The sequence below is a fragment of the Cibotium barometz genome, chromosome 8 (assembly GCF_041138505.1).
Source record: "Cibotium barometz isolate CiBa-2024 chromosome 8, ASM4113850v1, whole genome shotgun sequence".
Lineage (NCBI taxonomy): Eukaryota > Viridiplantae > Streptophyta > Polypodiopsida > Cyatheales > Cibotiaceae > Cibotium > Cibotium barometz.
The window spans coordinates 43,396,261-43,412,502 of record NC_141053.1 but is presented as its reverse complement, the minus strand read 5'-3'; positions in this window follow the sequence as shown (position 1 = coordinate 43,412,502).

The window sequence follows — 16,242 nt, the reverse complement described above, 5'->3', positions numbered from 1 at the left end:
CTCATTATAATCATGAAAAAATTAATTTTATGTTTATGCATAAATATTGAAATGGTAAAAGAGGAATTTCTAGTAATTCATTTTTATGTTAAAAGAGTAATCCCCGCCGTGACAATGGAAATCCATGTATTCCAATGAAGTAAAGAGAAAAATTGGGATGCTAAAATAATGTATATTTTATTTAAAAATTAAAGAAAGATTTTAGTTGAATTTATCTTTTTGCATAGATAAATTTAAATGATGAAAGAGGAATTCCCACCATATTGGAATTCAAATATTTAAATGAGAAAAGTGTAATTTTTAGTATATTAGAATTAATGAGTATTTTAATTAAATTCAAAGATAAAATTTAGATCAATTTATTTTATCTATGAGAAATATTTAAATGTTAAAAGAGGAATTCCTATGACATTTGGAATTCCATCATTGAGATGGGAAAAGAGAAATTCCTAGTATATTAGAATTAATGAGTATTTTAATTAAATTCAAAGATAAAATTTAGGTAAATTGATTTTATCTATGAGAAATATTTAAATGTTAAAAGAAGAATTCCTATGAAATTTGGAATTCCATCATTTAGATGGGAAAAGAGAAATTCCTAGCATATTGGAATTAATGAGTATTTTAATTAAATTCAAAGAATAAATTTAGATAAATTTATTTTATCTATGAGAAATATTTAAATGTTAAAAGAGGAATTCCTGTGACATTTGGAATTCCATCAATTAGATGGGAAAAGAGAAATTCCTAGCATATTGAATTAATGGGTATTTTATTTTAGATGAAATTACTTTATGAGAAATATTTGATGATAAAAGAGGAATACCCACATGACATTGGAATGCAATCAATTAAATGCGAAAAGAGGTATTCCCATGGTATTTGAGATCCAAGAAATTAAATGAGAAGAAGAGGAATTTTTACTATAATTCGATTTATGATTATTTATCAACTGGAAATATGGGTAGAATTGATTTCTATAAATCCCATGAATTCTTTTATTCAAAAGAGGAATATTGAATATAATTCAATTGAAGAATTGAGAAGGAGTATGGAAATAGTCATCAAGAAAAAAAGAACCTTTAATTAGGCCAAGCAAATGGCAAAAATTTAGAAAAAGTCCCATTATCGTCGAGATCAACCTAGGAAAAGCTATTAAATAGGAATAGCATGTGAATGGATGAGAAAAGGTGAAAATAGGATGTGATAAGATGTGTATGGGATGTGATAGAATGTGAATAGATGTGATAAGAGGTGTATGGGATGTGATAGAATGTGAATGGATGTGATAAGAATGTGAATGTGAATGGATGTGATAAGATCTGTATGGGATGTGATAAGATGAAAATAGGATGTGATGTAATGAGAATTAATGTGGATGTGTATGCGAAAGAATGAATGTGGATGTGTATGTGGAAGAATGGATGTGGAAGAATGTATATGGATGTGTATGTGGAAGAATGGATGTGGATGTGTATGCGGAAGAATGTATGTGGATGTGTATGCGAAAGAATGGATGTGGATGTGTATGCGAAAGAATGGATGTGTATGTGGAAGAATGAATGTGGATGTGTATGTGGAAGAATGAATGCGGATGTGTATGTGGAAGAATGGATGTGGATGTGTATGTGGAAGAATGGATGTGGATGTGCATGTGAAAAGATGTGATGTCGATATATAAGTGAATGAATGAGATGTGATGTGATGTGAATCGAGATGTGATGTGATGTGATGTCAATATATGAGTGAATGAATGAGATGTGATGTGATGTGAATCGGGATGTGAATGAATGAGATGCGATTTCATGCAAATCGGATGTAAATGTATGTTATGGGATGTGAATGGATGAGATGTAAATGTATGTTATGGGATGTGAATGGATGATATGTGAATCGGGATAAGAATGAATGAGATGAGATGTGAAATGAATGAGATGATATGTGATGTAAATTGAGATAGATGTGAAATGAATGAGGTGTGATGGGATGTGAATATGGGTTGATGTGAGTGGATGAGATGTGATGAGAATAAATGAGGAAAGATGTGATGAGATGAAAAATGATGTGATTGAATGGGAATAGGAATACATATGAATTGGATATGGAGTGTGGACAGATGTAGAACAATGTGAAAGACGAGAGTTCATTATAGAAACTGTATTTATGACCTGTTTTTAAATGACTGTTTTATGTCAATAATGCTGGGGAAGCATTTTGGCCATCTTGTGGAGACCTAACTGATGCTGACACAGAGTCACGGAGGACATCTCACGTAGCAAGGTCGCGCGCCGACGTCTTGACCAACCTCGGTTTGATTTAAATGGTGAGCTTCCGGTACGGTGGATGAGGGACCAAGGAAGCAGCCTTTGAGTAAAGTGCTAGGTGACCTGTGAAGGATCCTAGAGGGTCCTGACTATACGGTGCTCGAGCTCTGGGTCACCAAAGATACCCACACGTGCATCGTGGAAGATATTAGAATAAGGAATAAGAGTTGTTTTCTAAAACCGGGCATGGATCTGGTCGATTGACCTTGCTGGTCCTCAACGGATGAGTCCATGGCTCTTTTATATGGAGCTGTTGGTTGATCTTGCGCTGATCTACGGAGATTCCATCTTGATTTTTATAAGTGATTATATTGCCAGTTACTATGAGCTAGGAACTATCGAAAGGCCCTTAGGTAGACAGGTGGTGAGCGTTCTGTTTGGCGAATGATGCCATGGGTACACCAATGAAGGAATGATTGGAAATTAGGATTCAACTAGAGATTTTGAGGATTATGATCAGTGACACTCTGGTTTCATTAAATGATTGTTTTAAAGATAGCTGAATCTGTGAAAAAGGAAATTTCATATTGGGTGTGTAGAAGCATGCCAATTTGGGAAGCAAACAAAGCATGTGTTTCCACGTAACAGATATGTGAGCAAAAATGCACTAGATGTTGTGCATTCAGATGTATGGGGTCCTACGAAGACCATATCTATGGGAGGCTGCAGGTATTATGTGACTTTCATTGATGACCACACAAGAAAAGTGTGGGTATATTTCATAAAAGAGAAGAGTGAGGTGTTCACTCACTTTCAGAATTTCAGAGTTTTGGTTGAAAATCAAACAGGGAAATATGTCAAGTGCCTAAGGTCAGATGGAGGGGGAGAATACTTCTCGAATGAGTTATCTGAATTTTTGAAGAAGAATGGTATTCGGAGACAGTTCACATGCAGATACACTCCGCAACAAAATGGAGTTGCTGAGCGGAAAAACAGGCACATTGCTGAGATTGCGCGAGCATTGATGGAAGAGAAGAATATGCCGCATTGCTATTGGGCTGAGGCTGTTTCTACAGCAGTATACATCATGAACAGGACTCCAACTGCAGCCATACATGATGTAACTCCAGAGGAGAGGTTTACTGGCAGAAAACCAGATTTGTCTCATCTGAAAGTTTTTGGATGCATTGCATATGTGCATGTGCCAGATGAGCTGAGAACTAAGCTGGATCCGAAAGCTCAAAAATGTGTGTTTATTGGATATTCCCTTGAGCAAAAGGGATACAGGTGTTATAACCCTGCTACACGTGAGTTAAGGGTAAGCAGGGATGTTGTCTTTGATGAGATGAGCAGCTGGTATGCTGCTGAAAAAGAAGCTGTTGGGGCTGATGTGAGTGGAAGTGTGGTTGCACAGAATGCAGGTCAGCAATCACAGTCTTTGAGTGGACCAGGAGAGTCCTCATCTAGTGGGTCTGTTGATAGACCATGGAGTGGCAGGCTGCGTCATAATACCAGTCCTGCAAATGTGATTACTACATCACGTAAAGGAAAAGAGAAAGTGGTTGAGCCCCTTGGTATGCCTAACATTTCTGCAGGGCATTCTCATGTTGATGGAGAGTCTAGTGGCTCAGATATGAGCCTTGATGAGGAGCTTGGGATCCCAGCTATGAGAACACCTGGTGTAAAGAAGGCTATGGAAGCCATGAATGAGAAGCTGCGAAGATCTGGGAGAGTGAGAAATCCTGTGCAGAGATTTACCTATGATGGTTATGTGGCACATCACTATGCATATATGGCAAAGGTTGTGCAGGTTGTTGAGCCCACATGCATTGATGAGGCTGTTGGAAATGTGTGTTGGGAGAAAGCTATGGATGAGGAGATGGATGCACTATATGGAAATGAGACTTGGGATTTAGTGCAATTGCCTGAAGGCAAGAAAGCCATTGGATGCAAGTGGGTGTACAAAGTTAAACATAATAGTGATGGAAGCATAAATAGGTACAAGGCTAGATTGGTAGCCAAAGGATATGCGCAGACATATGGGATTGATTATGAGGAAACTTTCAGCCCAGTTGCCAAGATGGCAACGGTGAGAGTTGTGATAGCAGTGGCTGCGTCAATGCAATGGTCTTTACATCAGATGGATGTAAAGAATGCATTCTTGCATGGGGATTTGCAAGAAAAGGTGTATATGTTGCAGCCACCTGGTTATGAGGATGTGGGTCACCCCGAGCATGTTTGCAGGTTGAAGAAAGCCTTGTATGGCTTAAAGCAAGCACCAAGAGCATGGTCCCTGACAAGATTTCTGAATATCTTGTCACTATTGGCTTTCATGTAGCCAATGCAGATTTCTCATTGTATGTGAGACATGGTGATAGAGGAGTTGTGCTTGTTGTCATCTATGTAGATGACTTGATCATTACGGGGGACCATGATGCAGAGATCTTTGATGTGAAGATCTTGCTTAAACAGAAGTTTGAGATGAAGGATCTGGGGGAGCTCAGATATTTCTTGGGCATTGAGGTGATTAGGTCACCACATGGCATTGGATTACTGCAGAGACAGTATGGCTTGGACATGTTGTCCAAGTATGGTATGACAGGCTGTAAGCCTATTTTTGTGCCATTGGATCAGAATGGCAAGTTGAGTGTAGATTCAGGAGAGATCTTAGAGGATCCTACTATGTACAGACGCATAGTAGGAAGTTTGATCTACATGACGATCACCAGACCAGATTTGAGCTATGCTGTTGGGTTGGTGAGTCAGTTTATGCAGGTTCCACGAAAACCACATTTGGATGCAGTGAGACGCATACTGAGGTATGTGAAGTCTACTTTGCATTGTGGACTATTCTATGAGACTGGGACAGAGATATGTGTACATGGGTACACAGATGCTGATTGGGCTGGTAGTATCTCAGATAGAAGATCTACTAGTGGATTCATGTTTTCTTTGGGGAGTGCTGCTGTGACTTGGAACAGCAAGAAGCAGCCTACATTTGCTCTATCGAGTACAGAGGCCGAGTACAGAGGAGCTGCTATGGCAGCATGTGAGGTAGCTTGGTTGAGGAAGCTACTTGGAGATTTGGGTCTATCAGTGGATAGACAAGTTGTCATTTTCTGTGACAACATTAGCAGTATACAGCTGGCCAGGAACCCAGTTTTTCATGCTCATACGAAGCACATAGAGGTCCACTACCACTTCGTCAGAGAGAAGGTCTTAGCAGGAGACCTTGACCTTGTTTATACCAGCACAGAGGATCAGGTAGCTGACATCTTCACCAAAGCATTGGGTACAGAGAAGCTCCGCAGATTGAGGGCTTCGCTTGGTGTACATGAGATGGAGTTGAGCTCGAGGGGGAGTGTTGAGATATCGAGCTCGTCTAGTGAGGCGGTGGCCACTGATGACCCGCCTGGGGGATAGGCCCCACATTTACACCACTGGCATGGTTGGTGAGATCATGGGAGATATGCGGCCAGTGGGATGACAGGCTGTGTGACAGCCATTCTAGAGACTCGCATAGTTATAGCGCCAGCTCATTTAGTCGAGTTCACACTATAGAGAACCCATGTATGTATTGGTTGAGTACCTTTCATATTGTGTGTACTCTTATTCTTGTATATGGTGTGTTGAGTGTTGAGTAGAGAAGAAGAAGATTTTCAGCCTCTCACCTTGTGTGTTCTCTATTAGGGTTTTGTGAGTGTGTGTGTGTGCTTGCAAGAGCTCAAGCTCTCTTCCCCCTGCATCTTTTTATGAAGAACCAAGGGATTAGTCTCTTGTCCGGATATCCGTGGTGAGCGAGGCCTCGAGTGAGGGATCCTGCCCCGTGCAAGAAGTGCTACTTCCGTTGCTAGCACCCCCGAATCCGTTGCATGGAGGGGACATGGATCTTTCACCCATCACCAAAAACCAAATCATGAATGTGACATTCCATCCTCATCCACTACATAAATAAGTGCACACATCATGAGTATACAAAATCTATATGAATGCATTATCATTTATTTTAAGGTATCTTTTGATGGGCCTACACATCTTCACAACCTCCCAAATACAAGCTTACTTTTCAACATAAGAAGGGAAAATGGTGAAAAAGAAACCACAACAATGTCAATAAAGTTAAAATTCAAGTATGAACTACATACATCTTTATAGCCCAAGAAAGCTCCATATCACCACATAAATACGTAACTAAAGACCCACCTCCATGTGGCCCCAAAAGTGTCCCATCTCTCCGACTTCATCCACACTTTTTGGATTCTTTTAGACTGCCCTTTCTAAAATGACCGTATATATCCACATTTAAATTATGTAGCAACCAAATAATAATCATCAAGAGTATGCTCAAGCATAAAAATAAGATCTAGCTTGAACAAACATAACAAAACGCTCTAGCTTGAAGAGAATCTAGCTTGAACAAACATTTAAAAAAAAACCCCAAAAATAGGCCGTGCTAGTGCAACCTATTTCTGGGGTTTTTTTCTCTCTTAAAAAAGACTAATTCAGCCCCAAGAAGCTTGCTAAGAAATATTTTCTAATACAAAAAAAAACCCCATAAATAGGCTGGCGGGCCGACACAGCTTGTTTCTGGGGGTTTTTCCTCTTTAAAAAAGACTAAGGTAGGTCCTCCTCATTGTGATAGAGGCCATTGTTTCAAACTAAACAATAGAGAATAAATAAAAGTTTAATATACTTGAACATAAACAACCATAGCTTGTCTATCTTCAAAGAGGGAAATGAAAACCTAGAAACAAGCCGCATTGGTATGACGTGTTTCTGGGGTTTTTTTATGGTATGACCCATAAATAGGCCGGCGGGCTGACACGGCTTGTTTCTGGGGGTTTTTTCTCTTTAAAAAAGACTAAGGCAGGTCCTCCTCATTGTGATAGAGGCCATTGTTTCAAACTAAACAATAGAGAATAAATAAAAGTTTAATATACTTGAACATAAACAACCATAGCTTGTCTATCTTCAAAGAGGGAAATGAAAACCTAGAAACAAGCCGCACTGGTATGACCTGTTTTTGGGGTTTTTTTATGTTAAAAAATCCCAATGGGCTCCATAATGACCCCCTTTGGCCAAGCCTAACCTGGTCCTTAGCCTCACTTAATATTACTAGGGCATATTTTCAAAAGGAAAAAAAACCCCAGAAACAGGCCGCATGGGTTTTTTTTTCCCTTTTGGATATCCCAATGGGCTACATGAGTCCCCTTTGGTCAAGCATTCGAAGCAAGCAATAAACCATGGAAAAAAAAAAGCACAGCTTGTATAACTTTTAAGATCTTGAAAGAAAGCTCAAATAAGACAAAGATGGAATGTTAAAAAAAACCCTAGAAACAAGCCACTGGGGTTTTTTTTCCCTCTTTAAAGATGAGTAAGAAGACAAGATTGAAGATGAGCAAGAGAAGCCACTCACCTAGGCATTGGTGGATCCCAGAGTCGCTTGCCATGGTCCATCTTCCTTTCCTCCCATGAATTCCTTCAAAGGTTAAGCAAAGCACTCCCTTTCTCTTCTTTTTTTTAATAGAATTACCCTTCTTTATCTCCCTACCCTTCTTTTTCTATATACCTACCCTTCTTTCTTTATCTCCCTACCCTTCGTTTTTTCCATATACCTACCCTTCTTTCTTTGGACCTTGGACATCCATGATTTTTTAGATATCTATATCCATAATGTAAAACTAGATATGTGCCCTTCTTCTTTGGACATTGGACATCCATAATTTTTATTAGACCTACCCTTTGGTTGTTTACAATGTCCCAACTCTTTAGTTGGGTTTGTGCCTTTCTTTACTTATACCTTGATTGATTGCAATATTTATAAACATACCCTTCCTTAAGTAGTTTAATAGATAAATTCAAGTACTATTTCTTCTTGGAAAAAAAAAAACCTTCCTTTGAAAGGAAAGACTTTAAGATCTAAAAGACATCACCACTTAAATATGTATTAAAGCTAAAAAAAGGATATATGTTTTTCCATACTCTCTCTGTATGTTTCTCTCAAACCACATATACAAACTAAGAGATTTTAGAATCTAGATGACATCAACACATTAATACTTAAAGGAAGTCTTTTTACAGCCAACTGGTGACCCTCGAGATCCCAATCATATTCTCCACTCTCAACATTTTTAAAGTCCGGTTTAAAAATGTGTAAGGTTAAAAATTCAATTCATGGGAAGGTTAAAAATGTACTAGGTGGCCCACTAGTGGCTACTGACACTACTTTCTTCAGTGTTTAATGAGCAATAAATGATCCCAATAAACAAATATAATATATCTTCAGAGCCATTATAATCATTACCGGCAACTACTTTGATGGCACCACAACGTGTTCATAAATTAAAGAATATTTAGAGATTTTCTATAATCAATTATTTGTAAAGAGAATGGATATTTTATATAAAAATTGTTAATTGTTATTAGTGGTACTACAAGGAGAGAATCAACCTAGTTTGAAAATCTAGGTAGACCTTCTTTGAGTCTATTTTGTGCCATTTTTCTCCTATTTATTACAACTATGAATGATACAATGAGCAGGAATATTATTGTGTATGGCTCTAGCCAAGACAAAATTATTGTGTATGACTCTAGCCAAGACAAAAATGGCTCTAGCCATTTTTCTCCCACTGTTTATTACAATGGTGAATGATACAATGAGCAAGAATATTATTGTGTATGGCTCTAGCCAACAAAAACTATGCCTGGTCTCTAATGAGAGATTTTTTGAGCTTTACTTATCTACATTCTGTGATTATTTTGATCTGGCTGGACTTTTGATTGCACTGAAGCCCCTTTCTCTGAGCTCTGAGCCTTTAAAACTGGACCCCGTTCGACTGAATATAGGTGAAATGGGTTTTGAGCTTGATGCAGACATGTTTGAATTTTATAAGCTTTTGTTGACAATGATAAAAATAATACTCCAAAAGAAAATGCTTTGAGTGTGCTAGATGCTATTAGGGCTTTTCCTCTTAATAGCAGTTTGCATGTTGCATTACATAGTACCATCAATATACATAGAGTGGATAAATTTCCCCCATCATATGATAGATATGTTGCTTATGAGATGCCGCCATGTGGGAGTGCTTCTGTAATGTATGGTATGGAACAAAGGCAGGATGGTCACTCATGGGTTATGTGACAAGCAGCTCTAGTTGTTTTATGGTGCTGGTCGATTTAGTAGATGCTCAAGCCATTTACGTTGTGTGAATGTAGATTGTCCTTATTACTCTAGGATGCACTTGCATAATGAGACACAATGGAAAGGCTAATTGAAAAGAAGTTGTCCAAAGGGAATCGTTGGTTCAAAGTTTGGTAATATTTCTTGCAAACATTGTGATCAAATGCTTGAATGTGTGAAAACATGCCCAACTATTATCTATTACTGTCTACCAAGAGATCATCAAAATAAAAGTAGATTTGCTATACATATGGGTAATCATGCTCATCCTTACAGAGAAGGCATAAGTACATGCATTGATAAAGATGTGGAAGAGAAGGTGAATAGTAGGGTCACTCTGAATCCTTTCACTATAGCAAAGTAGTTGCAAACAACAATGGCCCAAGATGTTATATTTGACATGCTTATGAAGGATGATGCACATGGCTACTCAAATATTGGGGATAATGAGTTTGCACAAATGTTGGAGTATGTTACTCCTTTAACCAATAAGAAACGCATTGAGAGGTGTTTTGAATATGCCAAGCGAATTAAAAATTATTTTAGCTACCAGTCTTGAGGCAATTCTTGAACTCAAGAATAAGTGTCGATACCCTTTTCTTCAAAGTGTGCTCTTTTTTGGGGCTAGTTTGGGGACAAACATCAACCCCATGTTTTTAAGATGTCTACCAAGGGTCCTGGTAGTGGATTAGACCTAGTTAACAAGATGAGGCCAGGTGGTAGTTTGGAACATATGTGGGTCCATTTCAACCTTGTTCACAGGGTATCTGGATGGCCCACTATGTATGCCCATGTATACGATACATTCATCTGTGAACTGGTCACCATAGCTACTATGTGCGAATTTAGAGTTGAGGATCGACATGCACAAATAGAATTTTGGAAAATGTTGTATATAGTGGTACAATAATTGATAACCTGAGTTTCGTGGATTCATGGGACAAATGAAGCAAATGTGAATTGGATCGCTATTCGTACTATTTATTTTGGAGGGGCAAAGAAAATATTGCTTGAGAAAGAGAGAATTTGTATTTTTCATTGGGAGCAAAGTATGGTGCGGCACTCGCATAAGTGTATTCGACTATCTGTCACTGAGGAACACAAGTCTCTGTGTAGAAAATGGAAAAATACACCTTCAAAGACAGCCGCTGAGGCTTGTAAAAAATGAGATTCGAAAGTTTTGGTTTTCAGGCCATGCTATGCATGGAGAGATTCCTGCATTGGAGACATGGCTAGCTTGGTGGGATATTAGGGTTTTTCACTGGGGCTCTTAGATTGTTACTCAGAAGGACTCTGAATGTGGTCAATTTGCAAAACTACTCCTGGTAGAAAAATAACTTGTTTTGGGAGATTTCTAGGATAGAATGTCAGATGTAACTCTCAAATTATTGATTTGGGTTGGACAAAAATAGTGGAGTGTTGGCTCCATGCTTTTGGGGTCGCATAGAAACTATCTCGATGGAGTTGTTAGGGGGTATGTGTGGTTTTGCAATTCGTCTTCAACACACTCTACTCTGTTTACTTGCAGGTCCTTGGTTTGGATGCGACTGCTCTGAGTTTATTCACCATGAATCTCTAACAAAAATTGAGTTGTTTCAGGCACTTGGAGGTAGGCGATCAAATGTCGCACCTTGAAAGAGAGCAGTTGAATGTGGTTATGTTTCATTGGATATTTATGCCTTTTTGGGGTCTGCAGGACAAGGGATCATTAGATTGTTTTTTGTGGTTCAATTTTGGGTGGTTACAATGTCTTCTCTGCCTTTATTATGGATTGGTTTTGTGTGTTGGTGGTTCAGGCAATTTTGGGATCTTCCAACGTAGTTGTGGTTATGTAAGAAAGCTCAATTATATATGCACTTTGATATAGATTGGTTTGTGTGTTGGTGGTTCATGGAATTTTAGTGTCTTTGGACTAGTTAATGGAGAGGTATTATATGTAAGTGCATTGTGAAATATAGTCTAAAAACTACCAATTTTTTTGGGGTATATTACCAAGTTTGGCTCTAATTTTTAGCTTGCTCTCGGAGAAGGTTTCTCGGAGAATGGGATTGCTCCTTTGTTGAAGACTTTAAGAATGGTTGTAGAGTCATTGCCAAGGGCAAGAAGGAAGGCAGGTTATTCAAATTGGATGCAGGTATTCCAGAGTTGAAATTGGCCATGTTTTCTAAAAGTCATAATGTGGTCCAAGATATTGAGATGTGGCACAAACGTATTGGGCATGTGAACATACAGAAGTTGAAGAATATGTAAGCAAGAGGCATAGTTGGTGGGCAGCCCAGATTCAAATACGATGGGAGTATGCATGTATGTTATGCTTGCTAGTTTGGAAAGCAAGCAAGGTTGCTATTCCCTAGAGAAGGCAACATGAGCAGTAGGCCACTTGAGATTGTTCACAATGATGTATGGGGGCCTGCACAAAGCCCATCCATTAGTGGCAGAGTAGGTAACATTCATTGGTGATTATAGTAGAATGAATTGGATCTATTTTATCAAAGAGAAGAGCGAAGTGTTAGCAAAGTTCATGCATTTGAAGAAAATCAATATTGGTTGTTGGATCAAATTCTTGAGGACAGATGGAGGTGGTGAATTGTTTTTCCTCTTAGCAACACCATTTTGTTGAGGTGTGTACCTGCACATGAAATCTACCAAGTTCTAATGCGATTATTTCTCAAGAAGTCCTCAAATGCATGTGAGGTGTGGGTCATTGGTGATGTGTCTAGGGAAATGCTAAATGAGAAGAGTATGCCAAACTTTTATTGTGGGCAGAAGCATGTGCCACAATGGTGTATTTTCTTAATAAGACACCTATAGTTGCCATACATGAAAGTATGCCAGAGATGCAAATTCTGGTTGAGAATTGATGAATTGATTTAGATTCTGAGTGAAAGATGATGATTTCTGAATTCTGGTTGAAAGTAGATAAGTTGATGAGGATGAATGGAGGGAATCCCAGTGTGATAATGTTAGTAACCTGGAAGACGATTAAGACTTTCAGCAGATCAATATGAGATTAATGGATCGTGCTGACAGATTGTTGCTGTTTGACTTTTGATCCAGTGGACCTAATTGTGGAATGACAAATTGAGAACCTACATAACTGAAATTCCCGTGGGGAAAATGTTCAGATGGAATGACAAATTGAGAACCTGCATAACTGAAATTCCCGTGGGAAAAATGTTCAGATGGAATTTTCGGTCTGATAGACCATTATTGTGTTAAGGATATGAATGAACTATATTTTGATAATGAGTTTTGTATGTTCTTCTCGTAGAAGGGATCTTCATCCCAAGGTTCTATGAGGGTTGACCAGACTTTAAGGAAATCAATTGGATCTAAAGTTGGATTCGAATTATAAATAAAGTGGTCTTTTCACCTGAGCGTCTTGGTTAAGTTGGGAAAAGGGGACTTTTAACAAAGAATTTTCGTATTAATAGGATCATGGATCAAGATATCCCAAGGGTAGCTTTCATGCAGGATATTCTCAGAGAATACTTGGATGATTTGTTCTTGTCTTCTTCGATGATATTCTGATATACTCTAAGAATGCGACAGATCATGAGGGTCATCTGTGTGTAAAGAAGAGTAAATATACCTTGTCCATAGATTGTACTGATTCTGGATTCATAGTATCTAAGGATAGAGATTATCCTGACACCGTTAAAATCCAAGAAGCCATAGATTGGCCAGAACCTAAGTTAGTAAAAGAAGTCAGTGGGTGGTATCAAATCTTTATACCCAGCTATGCTCAAATGGCATCCCCTTTGACTAACCTTCTCAAGAGAATGTTCCGCTTCAGTGGATTGCTTCATGGCAAAGTATTTTTGTTAAGCTGAAGGCTGCCTTAATAACCAAACTCGAAGAAGAAGATGAAAGAGATTATCCTCCCAGTTACGAGATGAGGGCATCTCGCATTTTTTAAGTGGGGTAGGATGTAAGTTTCCTCCCTCCATCTTTTGAGATGAAAAGTTGTAAGAAACTCCCCTTTAGCCTCTTGTATCATCCCCCCCCTCAAAAATGGAAAAAGATCTTGTTTTACCCTATTTTAGCCTAGAGAGAGAAAATATCTAGAGAGAGAGAATTCAAAATTGAGATATTTTTGGATACAAAATTATCCTAATGTCTAAGATGAATTCCCCTGAAACCGAAGTTCAAAATGAACTTTCCAATGTGCATTCCTAGGAATTAATTGAATATGTGTATAAGGGACCTTAGCCTAAGGGTCCACATTTTCAGAAATTTTTGGATTAAGATCTAAATAAGGTTCCAGAGGGCCAATAGGATTAATCCAAGTGTTGGGATGAGATAAATGCAATGAATAAAAGAAAATAGCCCAAAAATGAGTAAATGCTCACATAAGATGAAGAGTTGACTGAGTACAAGGTTTATTAGTTAAAAACTACGGTATATTAGTAAAAAAATAAAATATTTTGGTGAAATAATGCATTTTTGGCACCTTGGTAAGGAGAGGAAGACACTTGAGCTAGGTGCCTTCTTTATCATCATTGTTTGGCTTTTTTAATTAAAAATAATCAAGATATTTCATATCTCCTCTCTCTTGGTGCAAACTGGATCAAAAAGGGAGCCAAACTGATCAAATCTTGTCCAAATTGGGTCAAACTGAAGCTGGAAGGCTCTAGAACCCAATTGGACTTGGTTAGTGGCCTCCCTCACCTATAAATAGACCCTTATTCCTTTGTATTTTCATATGGGAGCAATACCATGCTAATATTATCTCTAAATTAGCTTATTTTTATTATCTCTCTAATTTTCCTCTTCTCTTGAGAGCTTTGGAGCTTCTCTCTCCTCCAACCTCTCTTGGAGATTACTCTCTCTCTCTTGGTGCCCAAATCAAAGGTAAACCTAATTTAATGGTTTTTTTTCAATTCTCTCAATGATTTTCTTCTTCTCAACCCCTCTAAATCTTGAGAAGCTTTCAAAGTAATGGTTTTTCTTCAAATCAAGCTTTCCCAAAGATTCATAATGTCTATTTAGATTCATTTTAATTTTTATGCTTAATCTTAATGTTTTTCCTTAAGAAAATCTCTCTCTTGAAAAAATTAGTCATTCCTATGGCTAAATCCTTGGTAGAAGGATGATTCTTATTCATAATCTCTTTATTCTAAGCCAAACTCTATGCTTGACAAGCTAGAGAAAGAGATTAGTTATTTTCATGACTTTTAATCTAGTAAAAAGAAAGATTAATTCTTTTAATCTTGTTTATGGTATGGAAAAATCATATAAATTCATCCTATATTGAAAGGAGGTTATGCTAAAATTTTCAAAAATGAGGAATGATTATTTTAGTTAATTTAGAGAATTAATCATAATTATGCTTATAATTATGGTGACAATTATGCTATGTATGCATAAATCTAATTTTAGCTTAAAAGAGAAGTTTCTATCATATTTTCATTACAAGTTTTCATTTCAAATAGAAAATTGAATATTCTCAATGAATGCAGCGAAGCTCTGGTAAAATTTCCTAGAAAAGAGATAAATCTTATTTTTAATTTTAATAAAGCAAAAAGAGGAATTCCTATCATATTCTAGGCATAGATATTTTATGCTAAAAGAGGAGTTTTGAGCATTATTCAATAGTCAAAAAAATAAAGAAGGTTATGCACAAATTTTATAAAATTGTTGAATGTAGGAATGATGAGAATGAATGTGAATGAATGTAGGAATGATGGGAATGGATGTGAATGAATGTAGGAATGATGGGAATGGATGTGAATGAATGTAGGAATGATGAGAATGGATGTGAATAGGTATAGGAACGATGTGAATGGAAGTAAATAGATGTGAATGGATGTAGGATATGATGTGAATGGATGTAGTAAAAAGTGTATGCCAAAAGCATCCAATGTGTGCAGATCCAAGTGAGATCTTGGATGAAGAAAGTCACCCTCTAGGCTCCTTCGCAGGTCACCTAGCGCTTCACTCATAGGCCACTTCCTTGGTCCCTCATCCACCATACCAGAGGCTCACCATTTTAATCGAATCAAGGCTGGTCAAGACCTCGACCGACCTTGCCACCACACGCGAGACGTCCTTCATTAACTCTCCATCATCTGGATAATATTTTTGCTTATAACGTCAAGGTCTTAGATTCACTCGTATATATTATTAGTAAAAGACTGCAGTTCTACCCCCACGGTATATACAGGTAATCACGGTCCTTGGAGCTATAAGGTAAATACCATCATATATAGGTCTCAACAAGCAAGTCAGGGATTTCACACAATTGCGGTACTTCCACCTGAAGACCCAATTCCCAATTTATGAATCTTCATTATTCTAAATATCAATTTGTATGAATTTCATCACACAATTACAATCTTTTACTGGTACTTTGTAAATTTTTGACATTTCTTGCTTCTCGGTTGATGAACTTTAGCTGATTCGCTCTGATACCAGCTAAAGATCAGTGTTCCACATCAAAATATCTAGATAAAAAAGGGAGCCAAACTGATCCAAATTGGTATCCATTCACTATCTGTCTTTTATAAGGGGGTGGCATTGGTAGCTCCCTTGTAGGAAGTTTTATAAGTCCAAAGTGTTACCCACGATAGCTTTTGTTCCCAATCGTTGCGTCAAGCCTCCACAGTTTTGGTAAAAATGGCACACAAAACTTTGTTCATGCTTTCTGCTTGGCCATTCTCTTGCGGGTAATAGGGGGAGGACTTTCTATGTGTGACAAGGAACTCTTGAAAGAGGAATTTGTCGAAATATACAAGTGAATAGGGTGTGTGCGAGCACAAACCCTTAGCAAAAGAGAATCTATAAATGTGAGAGAAG